Source organism: Rhagoletis zephyria, unplaced genomic scaffold (assembly GCF_001687245.7).
Source record: "Rhagoletis zephyria isolate East Lansing unplaced genomic scaffold, Rhagoletis_zephyria_1.1 Rzeph_scaffold_00281, whole genome shotgun sequence".
Taxonomy (NCBI): Eukaryota; Metazoa; Arthropoda; class Insecta; order Diptera; family Tephritidae; genus Rhagoletis; species Rhagoletis zephyria.
In genome coordinates, this window is record NW_016157365.1 from 285,884 (window position 1) to 295,099 (window position 9,216).

The window sequence follows — 9,216 nt, forward strand, 5'->3', positions numbered from 1 at the left end:
ACATTTGAATGCACATTTACATGTCTGCCTGTAGCTGAGTGCACGAAGATGCTTGCCACAATTTGCTAATTTCCTGAGCGTCAGGGTTCAAATTCCATTACACACAGCATGGAATTTAAGTATTTTTTTTACTTAATTATGAAAAAGCATCCGTTAAGTGCAAAGCGCATTATTTTAATGTTTGCGTATTTCAATTGAATATTTCTAACTAAATACTAAAATTTGTATACTTAAATTTATTACGAGTTGGGTTGCTGCTCTTTCATATGCGAATTTTTTTTTAAATTTAGCACGTTTTGCACAAGCAATAGATGATGATTAATATAAGTATGTACCTAAATACATTAAAATAACATGCACAGGGTTTTACAATTATATTAAGCAAAAGCCAGAAGTTTTGAAACAAGCTCACAGCAACGAAACAAATGACTGATATTTCAATGTTACCTTGTATTTAATTTTTTTTCTTTCGTGAAACCTAGATTACTTATAAGTACCGTGCCGTACAAAATTATTGGCTCGGAGACTCTTTCATCTGATCACAATTTCTAATCAGATCTTTAAGAAAAATTTTGAAAATGTAGCTTTTGAGCCAATTAGTAAAGTGCAAGTCTGAAGTTAAAATTTCGTTGATTTTTTGCAATTATTTATTTTTTGCTGACAGTGTCTTCCACATCCAAAAAAATTGTCGAACATAGTTTGTATGGAAGAAACTCTCAGTAAAAACAATACCAAAAATCAACTAAAATTTTTATAACTTATTTTTATATTTCTGAATCGAAAGTTGCGAATTTGTATGCAAAATTATTGCATTTTCCCGAGTTTTGCACAAAGTTTAGAAATTTTATTTTTATGTTTTCTGATGTATTTAGTATATACTGTATTTTTATAAGGAACAAAAAAGGTACATGCATTATGGAAAATTCTCTGTACTTTAGTTGTGATAAATGGTTTTGTTTTGCTGGTGTACGTTGTAATGATCTCATGATCTCATGTTTTTATGTTTTTTTTTGTCAAAATAAGTGTCCCGGTTTGGCAACAGAGATATCTGGCAGCCCTAACTATTGCCCATCGGTCAATGCCCAGTGCGAGTTCCCACCTTAGTTTGTATGTCTTCCCTTTTCAAACAAAGTACAGACATCTCACGTTCAACCTGCGATTAAATAATAATAATAATAATAATAATAATAATAATAATAATAATAATAATAATAATAATAATTATAATAATAATAATAATTATAATAATAATAATAGATTGGCGCTTACACATATGTTAGTGTTTGGCCGAGCTTCTCCTCCGATTTTGGTGTGCGCCTTAATGTTGTCACACAAAAAGCTGTTTTTCATAGCAGAAATACACTCGGAGGTTGCCATTGCCTACAGAGGGGTGACCGCTGTTAAGAAAAAACATTTTTTTTTTTGCGATGTAGCTTTGACCAGGGCTTGAACCCAGGTGCTGCGGAGTGGAAGCGCGCACTGCTTACCAGTATACCAAATTCTTTTTTTGGCCACAAAAATTTGAAATTGCCCCTAGCCCTTTTTTTAACCCTTTTCAAAACTTATTCATCATTGACATTAAAATTTTTTTTATGATTTTCATGAATTTAACTCTTCGCTCATAAAGCGAACGCCTTTCCTTTAAGGCAAGTAAACATATGTCTATGTATGTTCCTTACGTTTCAGGGCCGTTATCTTATCCGTTAACGATTTAACTATACTGTAAAATAGGTAAGTTGGCGGCCCTTAATATGCTTTATGTGTTACAAAAAAAGTTTTTTTGTTGAATAAAATATTAATTTTTTCAGAGTTCATTGTTTTTCTATACCAGTAATTATAGAAAATTTTTGCGTGTATACTTACTTCTCTACACCAAATATTGAAAAACGAATAAAAAGTCCTGGAATTTTTCTATATGAAATTTATCTTTTGTTTTATTTTAAAATTTTTTATTCTTTATTTTAAATCTTAATCCAACACATTTGGATATACACNAATACCGCCCATTTTTATCCATGAGTATGGAATTATTTGTTATACCTCTATACCAACATCCAGTACTCTACCACAAATATTTCAAGAGATATACAACAAAAAAATTTTAGTTAGTATGGAAGGTGCCACACCCCCTTTTACGAATTCGGGCAAACTTCACATAAACCATCTGCATGATAGCCTGAATATGCCGTATAAATTTGGTTGAATTCGGTGAAGCCGTTCTTAAGTTATATTGTCACACCAAAAACGTTCACTTATTTTTATATTTTAGTTAGTATGGAGGGTGCCCCGCCCCCTCTTCCGAATTCGGGAAAACTTCGCATAAACCATCTGCATGATAAATCGAATGTGCCACATAAATTTGGTTGAATTCGGTGAAGCTGTTCTCAAGTTATGAGGTCACACCAAAAACGTGCACTTATTTTTATATATAAGATGTAGGTAAAAAAAATTTAGCAACCATTTTTAGCCACAACGTCGATTTTTAGCTCTTTTTTAGCCCTTTTTTAGCTGGAATTTAGCTACCACTAAAAATGTTCCGCGGCAACACTGATTATAACCTTCTCAAATCGCGCGCTATGCTCGCCAGCAAAGCATCCCGTCCGAAACTACGCCTAAATATTTAGATAATTTTTCATTAGACGGACGCCGTCCAGTTCTGGTGAAGTTATCGATGCCAATTTTATTTCTTAGGAAAAAAGAGTACGTTCCCTTTTACTGGCATTGATACTCAGGTCGCATCGGCCAAGTCCACACTTTCGGAAGCGGCCTCTATCAGATCGCATAGGGCTGGTTTTTCCAACTCAACTTAACTTAGTTAAGCCAATTTTCTCGACTTAGTCAAGAATAAGCTGTGTAAAACGTAGGCTAACTTTTGGCTTAAGTCTAAAAAGTGGCTAAACTAAGTGAAGTTGAGTTGGAGAAACCAGCCCATAGTGTTGTTGAAAACTTGTCTCTATATTCTGTGGTAATATCTTTGGCGAATATTACGGCATTATTTATACAAGCTGCTCCCCTTACAGATCTATCCATCACCGAAAATTGGAAATGCCGTTAATAACATTTCACTGCTATGTATTAGAACAATAAGATCAAGATATTTTCGAGCACGACAAATACATTCAATACGTATGTATGTATGTACATATATATATTATATGGTCATAGGTCAGGGGTGGGCAAGGCCGAGGCCGAAAATAGCCATATGTAAATTCAAAATGATACAAAGAGCAAAAAAAAACAACAAAAACAAAAGTTTTATTTTTAAATAAAATTGTTATTAGAAATGAAAAACATTAATTGTATTATTATTCTAATGTACGTAAGATAGATATTAAAGAAAATTCAAAAGATTCCTTTGGCCAAATTTTCAAAATCTGGTTTTTAGTTAGTTAAAGCCGTTCACAACAGTGCTGTTAAATGATGGTTAGTCAATTGTGAATCGTATTTTGACTTTACGAATTTCATTGTAGAGTAGAAAGACTCACAGTTGCACGTTGAACCAAAAATTGAAAATATGCGGCACGCAGCTGTTTTCAACAGCGGATATTTTAAATCTGGTACTTGTTGCCGGAATTTAAGCGATGGCAAAGCTTTATGTTGCATTTCCAGTGCCTTATCTTCTTTTAATTCCAAAAACTCCAACACTCCTTCCCTTTTCTTAAAAAGGAGTATTTCGGATATTGTAAATTCATCCTAAATTATGTTACATAAAAAAATGTTTATGAAGTAAGCAAACGTACATTTAAATAATTTCAAATTGGCAAATCTTTTTTCAAATTCTGCTTTAAATCATGTTGTTTTGCGACATAGGGGTACAATTTATCCTCTTTGACATAAGCAAAGGTTTTGTCTAGCCATGGAAAATGACCAATATTATTTTTTTGAGACCATGCATAAAAAGATGTAGTTTAGCTTCATAAATTTAAATAATTTGCGAAAAATCAAAAACATTTTATTCTCTCCATGTAGGGACAAATGCAAGTTTTGCAAATGTTCCATCATATCGGTAAAGAACATTAAGTCACAAAGCCAATTTTCGTTCTCCGATTGCGGGTAATGTTCCGATCTCAACTTGCGTATGTGTATATAAAAAGAATAAAATAAGAAAGCAACACAATTGAAAAGAAATATGTATTTTAAAAAGTAAAAAAAGTCGACATGTTCTAAGACAAGTAATTTTTAGCAAAAAAAAACCGACTTCAACTCTCATATAAAAACAATATATATATATATATCTCATGATCCACTGATCGGATCTTAGCCAGATTAGTATGGGACCAACTCTGAGATACTACCTTTCCGATGCAGAAAGAATTATCGACATCGAATGACGTGGTCCAAAGTTATACATACATACATAAAAAATATATATATATATATATTCCGACGAACTGATAACTTCCTCCTTTTTTGGAAGTCGGTTAAAAAGAGCCGCACTTTTCTAGGCAAAGAGACGCACTTGGATCACAGAGCCGCGTTTGCCCACCGTTGTCACAGGTAAACTGGACATAAAAGAAGCGGAGGTCTGTCGATTAGGGTTTTAGAAAGCGGCCGAAGAAATAGTTAATGATTTGAGTATGTTGGGTTGTGGGTACGTGGAGGTACAGTTTGGTTCAGTACGACTTTAAATTGATAGTATCAAGTTGATACAGTATTTATACTATAATTTTGTCCAGAGTTATGATGAAGCTGAAGAACTATCGTCTGCCAATTCGAGTTTCTCTTTGAATTTCGAACAAAGCCTGCCTGTACAGCTTCGAAATCTACGGCTGTAAGGCCCATAACTGCATCTCGTCCATTTTATGCTTCAAGTAGGTGCAGCCGAACTAGAACTGCCTGCGATACATAATTATTTAGCCTTATTGGGAGCATTCAGGCCACGCTATGAAGATGATGGGATAGTTATTTTAACAGATCTGTAGTTTCGTTCACTGCAATTTTGAACCGGTCTTTTACGTCGTCAATAACGTTCCTTCGTTTTTCTGCCGATTAACTTTGGTGACGATTGCACCCTCGGCAAGTGAGCTACCAGGGATGACCCTTAACATTTTAATGCTATTGACATTCATAATACGTGTGCCACCTTGACTGACCTTCTTCGCTCAGGAAGAAGGGTTACATTCTATGTAATGAGTATAAAATTAAAATAAAAGACGGTACATAAGTTACTAACTTCAATTCAAATTTCAATACATATTTGAAGACGCTCCAATGATTTTGGTCACGAAAATTTTCTGATGACATGTGCCGGGTGTATAAACTCCTGCTTGATCCACTTAGCTATGCTCGTATTAAAATTCAAAGACTGATTTGACTTTTTTACTACCTTTTATTCAGCCTCTAGCTACTGTAGTTCACTTAAATCTCGTTGTAACAAATCTCTCACTCTCCGCTACCACACCTAACAATAACCGATCTCTGCTGCATAAAGCTGCCCTCCAACCAGTGTTGCCAGAACTCTTTGGGCCGACCGGCTAAATTGGCAAAAAAAAAATTTAAGTCGGCTTAAAGAAAATACACATGCTTTATTCCAATAAATTACAATAAGACTAGTAAATTTATTAAATTATTTTTGGTTAACAAAGGTTATACGTAACTAAGCTTTACATCACATATCATGTTTGTATTCTCTTCTTTTTATTTGGCACTGTAACCGCCTAAGCGATTTTGGCAGAGTTCAATAAAGCATGCTAGTCGTTTCTCTTCTGTGCCAACTGACGCCAATTGGAAATGCCAAGTGAGCCAAGTCCTTCTCCACCCGGTCTTTCCATCGCAGTGGGGGCCTCCCTCTTCCTCTACTACCGTCAGCAGGTTCCGAGTTTAATAATTTCAGAGCTGGAGCATCGGTGTCCATTCGAACGACATGCCCAAGCCAGCGTATCCGCTGTATTTTAATTCGCTGCACTATGTCCATGTCGTTGTAAAGCTCATACAACCCATCGTTCCATTTGGTGCGGTACTCGCCGTCCCCAACGCGTAAAGGCCCGTAAATATTCCGCAAAATCTTTCTCTCGAATACTTAAAGAGCCGCCTCATCGGATGTTGTCATTGTCTATGCTTCTGCGCCATATACCAGCACGGGCATGGTGAGTGATTTATATAGTGTGATTTTCGTACGTCGAGAGAGGACTTTACTTCTGAATTCCCTACTCAGTCAAAAATAGCACTTGTTGGAAAGAGTGATTCTGCGTTGGATTTCTATGCTGACATTATTATCGGTGTTAATGCTGGTTCCCCAGTAAATGAAATTCCCTACTTTCTCGAAATTATAAGTGTCAACAGTGACGTGGGTGCCAAGGCGCGAATGTGCTGACTGTTCGATGCCATCGACGTAAGCCAGCGATTGCACGTTATTGTGGTAAATTGTTCCTTAACCGTTCAGTTCTGCAGCTCTTATTATCTTCTTTTTTATGTTCAAATGATGAGTATATGTTCAAATGATGCGTAGTACTCGAAAACATTGTCCAATTAGCTTGGTTTTGACACAAGTTATTTTCTTACCATACTCAACCACCTCCCCCTTGAAATGAGCTCCATAATAAAATAAGTATGTTCATATGTACATAAATGATTGCATCTAGCCATTAATTATGGAATTACCGAGATTGGTAAATTAAAAAAAATTTACTACATGTCTCGCAGATATGCCTTGAGGAGAGATTCATAAGGCAGTTAGTCTTCATAAAACACTTCGTTTTCACTTAAGGTTTCAGTATTCTCCAATTCTCCACCGATATTATTTATACAGTACAGCGAAATTTCTTTACTACTTCAATGAGAAAGGAATCCCAATCCCTATGAAACCAAATAATAGAGGAGCACTTACCACGTAGAAATTACTGCAAGTGAAATTTTTTCCGAATGGTATCTAATTATCTTATATACATATGTTAGTGTTTGGCCGAGCTTCTCCTCCGATTTGTGGCGTGCGCTTTGATGTTGTCACACAAAGCGGAGGGACCTACAGTTTTACGCCGACTCCGAACGGCGATTGTATTTTTATGAGAAGCTGTTTTTCATGGCAGAAATGCACTCGGAGGTTTGCCATTGCCTGATGAGGGACGACCGCTGTTAAGAAAAAACCTTTTTTCTATATTTTTTTGCGATGTTGCTTTGACCAGGGCTTGAACCCAGGTGTTGCGGAGTGGAAGCGCGCACTGCTTACCACTACACCACAGCGGCCAATTATCTATACAACTACATAAAATGATAGCCGTTTTCGTTGTTCTACGAGATGAGCAAAATAAATAAAAGCTTGTAAAATTTGGGTTAGTGTAGAGGCAATACAGGTAAACGTAATACTTTCTTTGATAATTGATAATACATAGTTGTATAATCTTTAAGGCCCACATTTATCAAAACCGTTGATAACCTCCTGAAAAGAACATGAACGTTTTTGAAACTAATTTGTGAAAAGAATGTTCAAAGCTCTATTCAACTTGGGCAAAAAATTTCGAAATAGCAATGCGTAGATTCTCTCAGGAATTTGCCTTTTGGCGAAGGCTTTTAATCAATAGTCTTTGCGAATCGGCGCAAGTGTTTTGTAACTTAGCCATGGTTACGCTACAGGAGATGAAATGCAATCCAAATTGAGGCTTCTGTTTTTTCCATTTTCACTATTTATCACCATTAAAATTAGCTATTTACCACCAACAATGCAAGCAAATTTTGACAGCTGCTTTTGTTGCATAGCGCCACTTGCGGATACTAAAATTTAGGCAAATCTATTATTAGCGAAAAGCGGATAACATGTAAGCTTTCGCATTTTAGCATATTTTAGCTATAACGAAAGTTAGAATACGGTTGCTGGTCGACACAGTTGGCTTTTTGATTTCGAAAAGCACTTCATCAGCAAGAAACGCATTGTTTTCAGATCTAAATATTTCAGCATCCTTTCCAAATTGTTTTCCATAATTCTCGCCTTTCTTTGATAAATAATTGCAAAAAATGACGTTTTTTCTCCTATTTAAGAGTTTCATGGAACTTTAGCAAATATCAACAGCACCAACTTTTTGCTACATGGTTGACAACCGAAGAAAGCTTTTCTTTTTTCGAGCATCCTAGCAGCCAAACTTCAAACAACTCGCCTTTTGTAACAGCATAGTAACCCAGAAAAAAGAGTTTTTTTTTTTAACGGCTAAATACGGCGACTTAAGTAAAAATAAAATCAACTTATTACATCTCAATTTATTTAATTCTTTTTCCCTTTTGTTTGCCGAAAGTTAACAAAATTTTAAAAGCTTACCTAAAATCATAAATGGGAATAAATCAGAAAATTTTTGAGGTAATGCAACGAAGTCTATTTTTTTTTGCATACAAATGATAAAAAGTAACTTTTTTTAATTGGGACATGTACTCACTTATATTTTTGTTTTCCATTTAGAATGTTCCTATAATTATTTCAACTTTATAATAAAAATTCACTTGAAACTTAAGAAATAAACAGGTAGCGCAAATGCCGTGTCAATAACATTTTGAAAGTGTAATTTTATGTGATTGCTGTCTAACGGTGTTTTTCACGCTATCGCGCTATGTGTTTAACCTTAGTCGTCCGTATCCCCATACATAAAGAGCAGCCTTCGACATCTGTGTTATCTATTAAATCTCGGATTTTGAACTTTTTTCTTGGACAAAGGTTTAGATGCTTGATTGTACTTAATTGGAGCCTTCTGAATTCAACGGCGTCCCCGTTTCGCCAGACTGCATCCAGTTTCCGAGGTAACGGCACTTTAAATTTAAACTTTTTTGTAAAAAACTTCCTCAGTTTTAAAGTTATTTTACTAAAATTTTGCACGTGACTATTTTTTAATATTACTACGTCTGAATATCATTGAAATCGGTTTATTGTAAAATTTAGCTCTCATGCAACTGATTAATGATAAATTTTTTAGTAAAACGCCTCATAAGTGAACATGTAGGTAGTTCTATCGAAGCTATGTAATGTTATAGTAAACCGATTTCAATTATTTTCAGAAAAACAGTCACGTGCAAAATTTTAGTAAAATAACCTTAAAACTGAGAGATTTATTTCCAAAAAAGTTAAAATTTAAACAAGCTTTCAAGTACCGTTATCTCGAAACCTAGAACCAGAGAAAAGGCCCCAATTAAGAAACATCAACTATCACAACCTAAATTTTCAACTTGCATAGTGCAATTAATCCGAACATACAAGGATTTTATTGCTCCATCATGAAAGGAATTTTTTATTTAATCTTA